Here is a 15,472-nt window from a genome sequence, read left to right on the forward strand (position 1 = left end):
AGGGCATGAGCGGGAGTGGGTGGCAACAGGTGGGAGAAACAGGGCCTGAGCGGAGGGTGGGGGCAACAGGGGAGACACAGGGCATGAGTGGGGGTGGGGGGAAAAGGAGGGAGGGACGGGGCATGAGCAGGGGGCGTGGTGGAACAGGGGAGACATGTGGCATGAGCGGGGGGTGGGGGGAACAGGGGAGACACAGAGCATGAGCGGGGGGTCGGGGGAACAGGGGAGACATGGAGCAGGGGTGGGGGAAAAGGAGAGAGACACGGGTCATGAGGGTACACGAGGAAGACACGGGGCATGAGCGGGGGGTGGGGAGAACACGAGGGAGACACGGGGCATGAGCGGGGGTGGGGGGAACACGAGGCATGAGCGAGGGGGTGGTGGGTAACACGAGGGAAACACAAGGCATGAGCGAGGCGTGGGGGTACAAGAGGGAAACACAGGATATGAGCAGGGTGTGGGGGGTACAGGAGGGAGACACGGGGCATGAGCGGGGGTACTGGAGGGAGACACGGGGCATGAGCGGGGGTTGGGGGTAACACGAGGGAGACACGGGCATGAGCGTGGGATGGGGGACAACACGAGGGAGACACAGGTCATGAGCGGGGGTGGGGAGCAGCACGAGGGAGACACAGGTCATGAGCGGGGGGCAACTGGGAGACACGGGGCATGAGCAGGGGGTGTGGGGGACAGGAGGCAGACACGGGGCATGAGCGGGGGGTGGGGGGAAACGGGAGATACGGGGAATGAGCGGGGGTTGCGGGGAACAGGGCACACACAGGGCATGAGCAGGGGGTGTGGGGAGCAGGGGAGACACGAGGCATGAGCGGGGGGTGGGGGGGAACAGGGGAGACACATGGCATGAGTGGGGGGTGGGGGGAACAGGGGAGACACGGGGCATAAGCGGGGGGTGTGGGGCAACACGAGGGAGACATGGTGTATGAGCACGGGGTGGGGGCAAAACGAGGGAGACACAGAGCTGAGTGGGGGGTGGGGGCAACACGAGGGAGACACGGGGCATGATCGGGGCTGAGGGGGAACAGGGGAGACACGGGGCATGAGTGATGGGTGGGGGATCATGAGGGAGACACGGGGCATGAGAGGGGGGTGGAGAGGACAGGAGGGAGACACTGGGCATGAGTGGGGGTTGGGGGGAACACGAGAGAAACATGGGGCATGAGCGGAGGTTGGGGGGAACAGGAGGGAGACATGGGGCATGAGCGGGGGGTGGGGGGGAACAGGGGAGACACGGGGCATGAGCGGGGGGTCGAGGGTAACACGAAGGAGACACGGGGCATGAGCAGGGGGTGGGGGAAGCAGGGCACACGCAGGGCATGAGCAGGGGGTGGGGGGACAAGGAGAGACATGGGGCATGAGCGGGTGTGCTGGGGGAACAGGAGAGACACTCGGCATGAGCAGGGGGTGGGGGGAACAGGGCAGACACGTGGCATGAGCAGGGGGTGGGGGGCAACAGGAGGGAGACACAGGGCATGAGCGGGGGGCTGGGGGGAACAGGGGAGACACGGGGCATGAGCGGGGGATGGTGGGAACAGGGGAGACACGGGGCATGTGTGGGGGGTGGGGGGATCGTGAGGGAGACACAGGGCATGAGAGGGGGGTGGAGGGGACAGGAGGGAGACATGGGGCATGAGTGGGGGGTGGGGGGAACAGTGGAGACACGGGGCATGAGCGGGGGGTGGATGGTAACACGAGGGAGACACGGGGCATGAGCAGGGGGTGGTGGAACAGGGCACACACAGGGCATGATAAGGGGGTTGGGGGGAACAGGGGAGACACGGAGCATGAGCGGGGGGTGGGGGAACAGTTGAGACACGGGGCATGAGCGGAGGTGGGGGTAACAGGGCAGACACAGGGAATGATCAGGGGGTGGGGGGTACAGGAGGGAGACACGGGGCATGAGCGGGGGGTGGGGGGATAACACGATGGAGACACGGGGCATGAGCGGGTGGTGGGAGGGAACAGGGGAGATACGGGGCATGAGCAGGGGGTGGGGGATAACACGAGGGATACATGGGGCATGAGCGGGGGTAGGGGGAACAGGGCACACACAGGGCATGAGCAGGGGGTGGGGGGAGCAGGGGAGACACGGGGCATGAGCGGGGGGTGGGGGGTAACACGAGGGAGACATGGGGCATGAGCGTGTGTTGGGGGTAACACGAGGGAGACATGGGGCATGAGCAGGGTGGGGGGCAACACAAGGCAGACATGGGGCATGAGTGGGGGGTGGGGGGTACAGGAGGGAGACACGGGGCATGAGCGGGGTGTGGGGGGTAACACGAGGGAGACATGGGGGATGAGCAGGGTGGGGGGCAACACAAGGGAGACACGGGGCATGAGCGGGGGGTGGGGGGCAACACGAGGGAGACATGGGGCATGAGTGGGAAGTGGGGGGAACAGGGCAGACATGGGGCATGCGCGGGGGGTGGGGGGCAACAGGAGGGAGACATGGGGCATGAGCAGGGGGGCTGGAGGGAACAGAGGAGACATGGGGCATGATCGGGGGGTGGGGTGGGAACAGGGGAGACACGGGGCATGAGCGGGGGTTGGGGGGAACAGGGAGGAGACACGGGGCATGAGAGGGGGGTGGAGGGGACAGGAGGGAGACACTGGGCATGAGTGGGGGGTGGCGGAACACGAGAGAAACACGGGGCATGAGCGGGGGAACAGGAGGGAGACATGGGGCATGAGCAGGGGGTGGGGGGAACAGGGAAGACACGTGGCATGAGCAGGGGTTGCGGGAAACAGGAGGGAGACACAGGGCATGAGCGGGGGGGCTGAGGGGAACAGGGGAGACACGGGGCATGAGCAGAGGGTGGGGGGGACAGGGGAGACACGGGGCATGAGTGGGGGGTGGGGGGATCATGAGGGAGACACGGGGGATGAGAGGGGGGCGGAGGGGACAGGAGGGAGACACGGGGCGCATGAGCGCGGGGTGGGGGGAACACGAGAGAAACACGGGGCATGAGCGGGGGTTGGGGGGAATAGGAGGGAGACATGGGGTATGATGGGGGGTGGGGGGAACAGGGGAGACACAGGGCATGAGTGGGGGGTGGAGGGTAACACGAGGGAGACACGGGGCATGAGCAGGGGGTGGGGGAACAGGGCACACACAAGGCATGATAAGGGAGTTGGGGGGAACAGGGGAGACACAGGGCATGAGCGGGGGGTGGGGGGAACAGGGAAGACACAGGGCATGAGCGGGAGTGGGGGGAACCTGGGAGACATGGGGCATGAGCGGGGGTGTTGGAACAGGGCAGACACGGGGCATGAGCGGGGGGTGGGGGGTACAGGAGGGAGACACGGGGCATGAGCAGGGGGTGGGGGGTAACATGAGGGAGACACGGGGCATGAGCTAAGGGTGGGGGGTAACACAAGGGAGACACAGGGCATGAGCGGGGGGTGGGGGCAACACGAGGGAGACACAGGGCATGAGCGGAGGGTGGGGGGTAACACGAGGGAGACACTGGCATGAGCGGGGGTGTGGGGGACAACACAAGGGAGACGCGGGTCATGAGCAGGGTGTGGGGGCAACACGAGGGAGACACAGGTCAAGAGCGGGGGGCAACAGGAGAGACACGGGGCATGAGCGAGTGGTGGGGGACAGGATGGAGACACGGGGCATGAGTGGGGGGATCGTGAGGGAGACACGTGGGATGAGCGGGGGTGGGGGGAACAAGGGAGACACGGGTCATGAGCGGGGGGTGGGGGGAACAGGGGAGACATGAGCAGGGGGTGGGGTGGAGCAGGATAGACACGGGGCATGAGTGGGGGGTGGGGGAACAAGATGGAGACACGGGGCATGAGCGGGGGGTGGGGGTACAGTAGGGAGACACAGGACCGGAGCACGGGGTGGGGGGTACAGGAGGGAGACACGGGGCATGAGCGGGGGGTGGGGGTACTGTAGGGAGACACGGGGCATGAGCGGGGGTGGGGGGGTAACACGAGGGAGACACGGGCATGAGCGGCGGTGGCGGAGAACACGAGGGAGACACTGTTCATGAGCGGGATGTGGGGGCAACACGAGGGAGACACAGGTCATGAGTGGGGGCAACAGGGGAGACACAGGGCATGAGCGGGGGGTGAGGGGGACAGGAGGGAGACACAGGGCATGAGCGGGTGGTGGGGGGATCGTGAGGGAGACACTGGGGATGAGCGGGGGGTGGGGGATAAAACGAGGGAGACATGGGGCATGAGCGCGGGGGCAGGGGGAACAGGGGAGATACGGGGCATGAGCGGGGGTGGGGGGTAACACAAGGAAGACACGGGGCATGAGCAGGGGTTGGGGGGAACAGGGCACCTACAGGCAGGGCATGAGCAGGGGGTGGGGGGAGCAGGGGAGACACGGGGCATGAGAAGGGGTGGGGGGAAGAGGGGAGACACGGGGCATGAGTGGGGGTGGGGGGAACAGGGGAGACACGGGGCATGAGCAGGGGGTGGGGGGTCAAATGAGGGAGACACATGGCATGAGCTAAGGGTGGTGGGGTAACACAAGGACGACACGGGGCATGAGCGGGGGGTGGGGGGCAACACAAGGGAGACACAGGGCATGAGCGGGGGGTGGGGGGTAACACGAGGGAGGCACGGGTCATGAGCGGGGGGCAACAGGGGAGACACAGGGCATGAGCGAGGGGTGGGGGGACAGGATGGAGACATTGGGCATGAGTGGGGGGTGGGGGGATCGTGAGGGAGACACGGGGGATGAGCGGGGGTGGGGGGAACAAGGGAGATACAGGTCATGAGTGGGGGGTGGGGGGTAACACTAGGGAGACACGGGCATGAGCCGCGGTGGCGGACAACACGAGGGAGACACGGGTCATGAGCGGGATGTGGGGGGCAACACGAGGGAGACACAGGTCATGAGTGGGGGCAACAGGGGAGACACGGGGCATGAACGGGGCATGAGGGGGACAGGAGGGAGACACGGGGCATGAGCGGGTGGTGGAGGGATCGTGAGGGATGACACTGGGGATGAGCGGGGGTTGGGGGGGAACAAGGGAGACACGGGTCATGAGCAGGGGGTGGGGGGTAACACGGGGCATGAGGGGGGGGGCAGGGGGGAACAGGAGGGAGATGCGGGGCATGAGCGGGGCTGGGGGGTAACAAGAGGGAGACACGAGGCATGGGGTAGGGGGAACAGGGCACCCACAGGCAGGGCATGAGCAGGGGGTGGGGGGAGCAGGGGAGACACGGGGCATGAGCGGGGGTGGGGGGAACAGGGGAGACACGGGGCATGAGCGGGGGGTGGGGGGAACAGGGGAGAGTCAGGGCATGAGCGGGGGGTGGGGGGATCGTGAGGGAGACATGGGGCATGATAGGGGGGTGGGGGGACAGGAGGGAGACACGGGGCATGAGCGGGGGGTGAGGGGAACACGAGAGAAACACGGGGCATGAGCGGGGGGTGGGGGAACAGGAGGGAGAAACAGGGCATGAGTGAGGGGTAAGGGGAGCAGGGGAGACACAGGGCATGAGTGGGGGGTGGGGGATCGTGAGGGAGACATGGGGCATGATAGGGGGATAGGGGGACAGGAGGGAGACACAGGGCATGAGCAGGGGGTGAGGGGAACACGAGAGAAACACGGGGCATGAGCGGGGGGTTGGTGGAACAGGAAGGAGACACGGGGCATGAGCGGTGGGGGGGTAACACGAGGGAGACACGGGGCATGAGCAGGGGGTGGGGGGAACAGGGCACACACAGGGCATGAGCAGGGGGTGGGGGGAACAGGGGAGACACGGGGTATGAGCGGGTGTGGGGGGGAACAGGGGAGACAAGTGCATTAGCGGGGGGTGGGAGAACAGGGAAGACACGGGGCATGAGCGGGGGGTTCGGGGAACAGGGTAGACACGGGGCATGAGCGGGGGTGAGGGGTTCCGGAGGGAGACATGGGGCATGAGTAGGGGTGGGGGGGAAACACGAGGGAGACACAGGGCATGAGCAGGGGTGGGGGCAACACGAGGGAGACATGGGGCATGAGTGGGGGTGGGGGGAACAGGGCAGACACGCGCATGAGCGGAGGGTGGGGGAACAGGGCAGACACGAGGCATAAGCGGGGAGTGGGGGGCAACAGGAGGGATATACAGGGCATGAGAGGGAGTGCTGGGGGAACAGGGGAGACACGGACCAGGGGGTGGGGGGGAACAGGGGAGACACAGGACATGAGTGGGGGGTGGGGGGATCATGAGGGAGACACGGGGCATGCGAGGGGGTGGAGGGTAACACGAGGGAGACACGGGGCATGAGCAGGGAGTGGGGGGAGCAGGGCACACGCAGGGCATGAGCAGGGGGTGGGGGGGAACAGGGGAGAAACACGGGGCATGAGCGAGGAGTGGGGGGAACAGGAGGGAGACATGGGGCATGAGTGGGGGGTGGGGGGAACAGGGGAGACACGGGGCATGACCGGGGGTGGAGTTTAACATGTGGCAGGGGGTAGGGGGAACAAGGCACACGCAGGGCATGAGCAGGGGGTGGGGGGAACAGGGGAGACATGGGGCATGAGCGGGGGCGCTGGGGGAACAGAGGAGACACGGGGCATGAGCGGGGGGTGGGGGGGAACAGGGCAGACACGAGGCATGAGCGCGGGGTGGGGGGCAACAGGAGGGAGACACAGGGCATGTGCGGGGGGGCTGGGGGGAACAGGGGAGACAGGGGGCATGAGCGGGGTGTGGGGGGGAACAGGGGAGACACGGGACATTAGTGGGGGGGTGGGAGATCGTGAGGGAGACACGGGGCATGAGAGGGGGGTGGAGGGGACTGGAGCGAGACAGGAGGCATAAGCGGGTGGTGGCGCGAACATGAGAGAAACACGGGGCATGAGCTGGGGGTGGGGGGAACAGGAGGGAGACATGGGGCATGAGCGGGGGGTGGGGGCGAACAGGGGAGACACAGGGCATGAGCAGGGGCTGGAGGGTAACATGAGGGAGACACGGGGCATGAGCAGGGGGTGGGGGAAAAGGGCACACACAGGGCATGAGCAGGGGGTGGGGGGAACAGGGGAGACATGGGGCATGAGCGGGGGATGGGGGGAAGAGGGGAGACACGTTGCATGAGCGTGGGTGGGGGAACAGGGGAGACACTGGGCATGAGCGGGGGTGGGGGGAACAGGGCAGACACGGGGCATGAGCGGGGGTGGGGGGTACAGGAGGGAGACACGGGGCATGAGCGGGGGGTGGGGGTAACACGAGGGAGACACAGGGCATGAGCGGGAGGTGGGGGGCAACACGAGGGAGACACGGGTCATGTACAGGGGGTGGGGGGTAATATGAGGGGGACACGGGCATGAGGGGGGGTGGGGGACAACACGAGGGAGACACGGGTCATGAGCGGGGAGTGGGGGCAACACGAGGGAGACACAGGTCATGAGCGGGGGTCAACAGGGGAGACACGGGGCATGAGCAGGGGGTGGGGGGGACATGAGGGAGACACGGGGCCAGAGCGGGCAGTGGGGGCAAGAGGGGAGACACGTGGCATGAGCGGGGGTTGGGGGGATCGTGTGGGAGACACAGGGGATGAGCGGGGGTGGGGGGAACAAGGGAGACACGGGTCATGAGTGGTGGGGGGGAACAGGGGAGACATGAGCAGGGGTGGGGGGAACAGGGCAGACATGGGGGATGAGCGGGGGGTGGAGGAACAAGAGAGAAATATGGGGCATGAGCGGGGGTGGGAGGAACAGGAGGGAGACATAGGGCATGAGCGGGGGTTGGGGGGTAACACGATGGAGACACGGGGCATGAGCGGGGGGTGTGGGGGAACAGGGGAGATACGGGGCATGAGCGGGGGGTGGGGGGTAACACGAGGGAGACACGGGGCATGAGCGGGGGTCTGGGGAACAGGGCAGACACAGGGCATGAGCAGGGGGTGGGGGGAGCAGGGGAGATATGGGGCATGAGCGGGGTGTGGGGGGAACAGGGGAGACACGGGGCATAAGCGTGGGGTGGAGAGAACAGGAGGGAGACACAGGGCATGAGCGGGGAGTGGGGGGAACATGAGGGAGACACGGTGCATGAGCTGGGGGTGGGGGAACACGAGGGAGGCACGGGGCATGAGCGGGGGATGGGGGGTAAACGAGGAAGACATGAGGCATGAGCGGTTGGTGGGGAGAACAAGAGGAAGACACGGGGCATGAGCGGGGGGTGGGGAGAACACGAGGGAGACACGGGGCCTGAGCCGGGTGTGGGGGCAACAGGGGAGACACGGGGCATGAGCGGGGGTGGTGGGTAACATGAGGGAAACACGGGGCATGAGCGGGAGGTGGGAGGAACACGAGGGTGACACAGGGCATGAGCAGGGGGTGGAGGGTACAAGAGGGAGACACAGGGCATGAGTGGGGGGTGGGGGTAAATGGAGGGAGACACGGGGGATGAGCGGGGGGTGGGGGGTAACACGAGGGAGACACGTAAATGAGCGGGGGTGGGGGACAACACAAGGGAGATATGGGTCATGAGCAGGGTTTGGGGGGCAACACGAGGGAGACCCGTCATGAGCGGTGGGAAACAGCAGGGGAGACACGGGGAGTGAGCAGGGGTTGGGGGTAACACGAGGGAGACACATGGCATGAGCAGGGTGTGGGAGGGAATAGGGGAGATACGGGGCATGATCGGGGGGTGGGGGGTAACACGAGGGAGAGACGGGGCATGAGCGGGGGGTGGGGGGAACACGAGGGAGACACAGGGCATGAGCAGGGGGTGGGGGTACAGGAGGGAGACACGGGACATGAGCAGGGGGTGGGGGGTACAGGAGGGAGACACAGGGCATGAGCGGGGGGTGGGGGTGCTGGAGGGAGACATTGGGAATGAGCGGGGGGTGGGGGGTAACACGAGGGAGACACAGGCATGAGCAGGGGGGGACAACACGAGGGAGAACCGGGTCATGAGCGTTGGGTGGCGGGCAACACGAGGGAGACACATGTCATGAGCGGGGGCAACAGGGGAGACACGGGTCATGAGTGGGGGTGGGGGGTAACATGAGGGAGACACGGGGCATGAGCAGGGGGTGGGGGGAACAGGGGAGAAACGGGGCATGAGCGGGGGTGGGGGGTACCACGAGGGAGACACGGGCATGAGTGGGGGTGGGGGGAACAGGGCACACATAGGGCATGAGCAGGGGGTGTGGGGAGCAGGGGAGACATGGGGCATGAGTGGGGGGTGAGGGGGAACAGGGGAGACATGGGGCATGAGCGGGGGGTGGGGGAACAGGGGAGACATGGAGCATGAGTGGGGCGTGGGGGAACAGGGCAGACACGGGGCATGAGTGGGGGATGGGGGGTACAGGAGGGAGACACGGGGCATGAGCGGGGTGTGGGGGTAACACGAGGGAGACATGGGGCATGAGCGGGGGTGGGGGGCAACACGAGGGAGACACGGGGCATGAGCAGGAGTGTGGGGGGCAACACGAGGGAGACACGGGCATGAGCGGGGGATGGGGGAAACACGAGGGAGACATGGGGCATGAGCAGGGGGTGGGGGCAACACAAGGGAGGCACGGGGCATGAGTGGGAAGTGGGGGGAACATGGCAGACACGTGGCATGACCCGGGGTGTGGGCAACAGGAGGGAGACACGGGGCATGTGCAGGGGGCCTGGGGGAACAGGGGAGACACGGGGCATGAGTGGGGGGTGGGGGGATCATGAGGGAGATACGGGACATGATAGGAGGTGGGGGGACAGGTGGGGGACATGAGCGAAGGGTGGGGGGAACAGGAGGGAGACACGGGACATGATAGGAGGTGGGGGTCGGGAGGGGGACATGAGCGAGGGGTGGGGGGAACAGGAGGGAGACATGGGGCATGAGGAGGGGTGGGGGGAACAGGGGAGACACAGGGCATGAGTGGGGGGTGGTGTCTAACACGAGGTAGACATGGGGCATGAGCGGAGGGGAATAGGGGAGACTCGGGGCATGAGCGGGGGGTGGGGGTAACACGAGGGAGACACGGGGCATGAGTGGGGGGTGGGGGGAACAGGGCACACACAGGGCATGAGCAGGGGGTGAGGGGAACAGGGGAAACATGGGGCATGAGCGGGGGGTGGGGGGGTACAGGGGAGACACGGGCATGAGCAGGGGGTGGGGGAACAGGGGAGACACGGGGCATGATCGGGGGGTGGGGGAACAGGGCAGACACGGCGCATGAGCAGGGGGTTGGGGGTACAGGAGGGAGACACGGGGCATGAGCGGGGGGTGGGGGAAACATGAGAGAAACAGGGGGCATGTGTGGGGGGGTGGGGGGAACAGGAGGGAGACATGGGGCATGAGCGGGGGGTGGGGGGAACAGGGGAGACACGGGGCATGAGCGGGGGGTGGAGGGTAACACGATGGAGACACGGGGCATGAGCAGGGGTGGGGGGAACAGTGCACAAACAGGGAATGAGCAGGGGGTGGGGGAACAGGGGAGACACAGGGCATGAGCGGGGGGTGGGTGGGACAGGGGAGACATGGGGCATGAGCGGGGGTGGGGGAAACAGGGGAGACACGGGGCATGAGCGGGGGTGAGGGAAACAGGGCAGACACGGGGCATGAGCGGGGGGTGGCGAGTACAGGAGGGAGACACGGGGCATGAGCAGGGGGTGTGAGGGAACACGGGAGATACGGGGCATGAGCGGGGGGTGGGGGGAACAGGGGAGACAAGGGGAATGAGTGGGGGTGGGGGATCATGAGGGAGACACGTGGCATGAGAGGGGGGTGGGGGAACAGGAGGGAGACACGGGGCATGAGCGGGTGGTGGCGGGAGCATGAGAGAAACATGGGGCATGAGCGGGGGGTGGGGGGGTACAGGGGAGACACGGGCATGATCGGAGGTGGGGGGAACTGGGGAGACATGGCGCATGAGCAGGGGGTTGGGGGTACAGGAGGGAGACACGGGGCATGAGCGGAGGGTGGGGGAAACATGAGAGAAACAGGGGGCATGTGTGGGGGGGTGGGGGGAACAGGAGGGAGACATGGAGCATGAGCAGGGGGTGGGGGGGAACAGGGGAGACACAGGGCATGAGCGGGGGGTGGAGGGTAACACGAGGGAGACATGGGGCATGAGCAGGGGGTGGGGGAAAATGGCACACACAGGGCATGAGCAGGGGGTGGGGGGGAACAGGGGAGACACGGGGCATGAGCGGGGGGTGGGGGAAACATGAGAGAAACAGGGGGCATATGTGGGGGGGTGGGGGGAACAGGAGGGAGACATGGAGCATGAGCAAGGGGTGGGGGGGAACAGGGGAGACACAGGGCATGAGCGGGGGGTGGAGGGTAACACGAGGGAGACATGGGGCATGAGCAGGAGTGTGGGGGGCAACACGAGGGAGACACGGGCATGAGCGGGGGATGGGGGAAACACGAGGGAGACATGGGGCATGAGCAGGGGGTGGGGGCAACACAAGGGAGGCACGGGGCATGAGTGGGAAGTGGGGGGAACATGGCAGACACGTGGCATGACCCGGGGTGTGGGCAACAGGAGGGAGACACGGGGCATGTGCAGGGGGGCTGGGGGAAAAGGGGAGACACGGGGCATGAGTGGGGGGTGGGGGGATCATGAGGGAGATACGGGACATGATAGGAGGTGGGGGGACAGGTGGGGGACATGAGCGAAGGGTGGGGGGAACAGGAGGGAGACACGGGACATGATAGGAGGTGGGGGTCGGGAGGGGGACATGAGCGAGGGGTGGGGGGAACAGGAGGGAGACATGGGGCATGAGGAGGGGTGGGGGGAACAGGGGAGACACAGGGCATGAGTGGGGGGTGGTGTCTAACACGAGGTAGACATGGGGCATGAGCGGAGGGGAATAGGGGAGACTCGGGGCATGAGCGGGGGGTGGGGGTAACACGAGGGAGACACGGGGCATGAGTGGGGGGTGGGGGGAACAGGGCACACACAGGGCATGAGCAGGGGGTGAGGGGAACAGGGGAAACATGGGGCATGAGCGGGGGGTGGGGGGGTACAGGGGAGACACGGGCATGAGCAGGGGGTGGGGGAACAGGGGAGACACGGGGCATGATCGGGGGGTGGGGGAACAGGGCAGACACGGCGCATGAGCAGGGGGTTGGGGGTACAGGAGGGAGACACGGGGCATGAGCGGGGGGTGGGGGAAACATGAGAGAAACAGGGGGCATGTGTGGGGGGGTGGGGGGAACAGGAGGGAGACATGGGGCATGAGCGGGGGGTGGGGGGAACAGGGGAGACACGGGGCATGAGCGGGGGGTGGAGGGTAACACGATGGAGACACGGGGCATGAGCAGGGGTGGGGGGAACAGTGCACAAACAGGGAATGAGCAGGGGGTGGGGGAACAGGGGAGACACAGGGCATGAGCGGGGGGTGGGTGGGACAGGGGAGACATGGGGCATGAGCGGGGGTGGGGGAAACAGGGGAGACACAGGGCATGAGCGGGGGTGAGGGAAACAGGGCAGACACGGGGCATGAGCGGGGGGTGGCGAGTACAGGAGGGAGACATGGGGCATGAGCGGGGGGTGGGGGGGTAACACGAGGGAGACACGGGGCATGAGCAGGGGGTGTGAGGGAACACGGGAGATACGGGGCATGAGCGGGGGGTGGGGGGAACAGGGGAGACAAGGGGAATGAGTGGGGGTGGGGGATCATGAGGGAGACACGTGGCATGAGAGGGGGGTGGGGGAACAGGAGGGAGACACGGGGCATGAGCGGGTGGTGGCGGGAGCATGAGAGAAACATGGGGCATGAGCGGGGGGTGGGGGGGTACAGGGGAGACACGGGCATGATCGGGGGGTGGGGGGAACTGGGCAGACACGGCGCATGAGGAGGGGGTTGGGGGTACAGGAGGGAGACACGGGGCATGAGCGGGGGGTGGGGGAAACATGAGAGAAACAGGGGGCATGTGTGGGGGGGTGGGGGGAACAGGAGGGAGACATGGAGCATGAGCAGGGGGTGGGGGGGAACAGGGGAGACACAGGGCATGAGCGGGGGGTGGAGGGTAACACGAGGGAGACATGGGGCATGAGCAGGGGGTGGGGGAAAATGGCACACACAGGGCATGAGCAGGGGGTGGGGGGGAACAGGGGAGACACGGGGCATGAGCGGGGGGTGGGGGAAACATGAGAGAAACAGGGGGCATGTGTGGGGGGGTGGGGGGAACAGGAGGGAGACATGGAGCATGAGCAGGGGGTGGGGGGGAACAGGGGAGACACAGGGCATGAGCGGGGGGTGGAGGGTAACACGAGGGAGACATGGGGCATGAGCAGGGGGTGGGGGAAAATGGCACACACGGGGCATGAGCGGGGGGTGGGGGAAACATGAGAGAAACAGGGGGCATGTGTGGGGGGGTGGGGGGAACAGGAGGGAGACACGGGGCCTGAGCAGGGGTGGGGGCAACAGTGGAGACATGGGGCATGAGTGGGGGTGGTGGGTAACACGAGGGGAACACGGGCATGAGCGGGGGGTGTGGGACAACACAACGGAGACACGGGTCATGAGCGGGGGGTGGGGACAAAACGAGGGCGACACGGGGCATGAGCGGGGGGTGGGGCTAACATGATGGAGACACGGGCATGAGCGGGGGGTGGACACAACACGAGGGAGACACGGGTCATGAGCGGGGGGCAACAGGGGAGACACGGGGCATGAGCGGGGAGTGGGGGGACAGGAGGGAGACATGGGGCATGAGCGGGGGGTGGGGGGTTCGTGAGGGAGACACGGGGGATGAGCGGGGGGTGGGGGCAACAAGGGAGACACTGGTCATGAGCGGTGGTTGGTGGGTGGGGGGAACAGGGGAGACATGAGCGGGGGGTGGGGTGGAACAGGGCAGACACGGAGCATGAGCGGGGGGTGGGGGAACAAGAGAGAAATACGGGGCATGAGCGGGGGTGGGGGGAACAGGAGGGAGACACGGGGCATGAGCGGGGGGTGGGGGGTAACACGAGGGAGACACGGGGCATTAGCGGGGGAATGGGGGAACAGGTGAGACACGCGGCATGAGCGGGGCGGTGGGGGGTAACACAAGGGAGACATGGGGCCTGAGCGGGGGGTGGGGGCAACAGGGGAGACATGGGGCATGAGCGGGGGTGGTGGGTAACACGAGGGAAACACGGGGCATGAGCGGGGGGTGGGGGGAACACAAGGGAGACACGGGACATGAGCAGAGGGTACAGGAGGGAGACACGGGGCATGAGCGGGGGGTGGGGATACTGGAGGGAGACACGGGGCATGAGCAGGGGGTGGGGGGGTAACACGAGGGAGACACGGACATGAGCGGGGGGTGTGGGACAACACAAGGGAGACCCGGGTCATGAGCAGGGGGTGGAGGGCAACACGGGGGAGACACAAGTCATGAGCAGAGGTCAACAGGGGAGACACGGGGCATGAGCGGGGGGTGGGGGTTCTGGAGGGAGACACGAGGCATGAGCAGGGGGTGGGGGTTAACACGAGGGAGACACGGGGCATGAGCGGGGGTGGGGGGAACAGCAGAGATACGGGCCATGAGTGGGGGGTGGGGGGTAACACGAGGGAGACACGTGGCATGAGAGGAGGGTGGGGGAAAAGGGGAGACACGGGGCATGAGCGGGGGTGGTGGGTACCACGAAGGGAACACGGGGCATGAGCTGGGGGTTGGGGGAATACGAGGGAGACACGGGGCATGAGCAGAGGGTGGGAGGTACAGGAGGGAGACACGGGGCATGAGCGGGGAGAGGGGGTACTGGAGGGAGACACGGGGCATGAGCAGGTGGTGGGGGGTAACACGAGGGAGACACGGGCATGAGCGGGGGGTGTGGGACAACACAACGGAGACACGGGTCATGAGCGGGGGGTGGGGACAAAACGAGGGCGACATGGGGCATGAGCGGGGGGTGGGGCTAACATGATGGAGACACGGGCATGAGCGGGGGGTGGACACAACACGAGGGAGACACGGGTCATAAGCGGGGGGTAGGGACAACACGAGGGAGACACTTGTCATGAGCGGGGGGTGGGGGAAAACACGAGGGAGACACAGGTCATGAGCGGGGGGCAACAGGGGAGACACGGGGCATGAATGAGCGGGGAGTGGGGGGGACAAGAGGGAGACACGGGCATCAGCGGGGGGTGGGGGGATCGTGAGGGAGACACGGAGCATGAGCGGGAGTTGGGGGAACAAGAGAGAAATACGGGGCATGAGCGGGGGGTTGGGGGAACAGGAGGGAGACACGGGGCATGAGCGGGGGGTGGGGGTAACACGAGGGAGACACGGGGCATGAGCAGGGCGAATGGGGGAACAGGTGAGACACGCGGCATGAGCGGGCGGTGGGGGATAACACAATTGAGACACGGGGCCTGAGCGGGGGTGGGGGCAACAGGGGAGACACGGGGCATGAGCGGGGGTGGTGGGTAACACGAGGGAAACACGGGGCATGAGCGGGGGTGGGGGAACACGAGGGAGACACGTGACATGAGCAGAGGGTGGGGGGTACAGGAGGGAGACACAGGGCATGAGCGGGGGTGGGGGTACTGGAGGGAGACACGGGGCATGA

This window comes from Ambystoma mexicanum, chromosome 13 (assembly GCF_040938575.1).
Source record: "Ambystoma mexicanum isolate Mex_15411 chromosome 13, UKY_AmexF1_1, whole genome shotgun sequence".
Lineage (NCBI taxonomy): Eukaryota > Metazoa > Chordata > Amphibia > Caudata > Ambystomatidae > Ambystoma > Ambystoma mexicanum.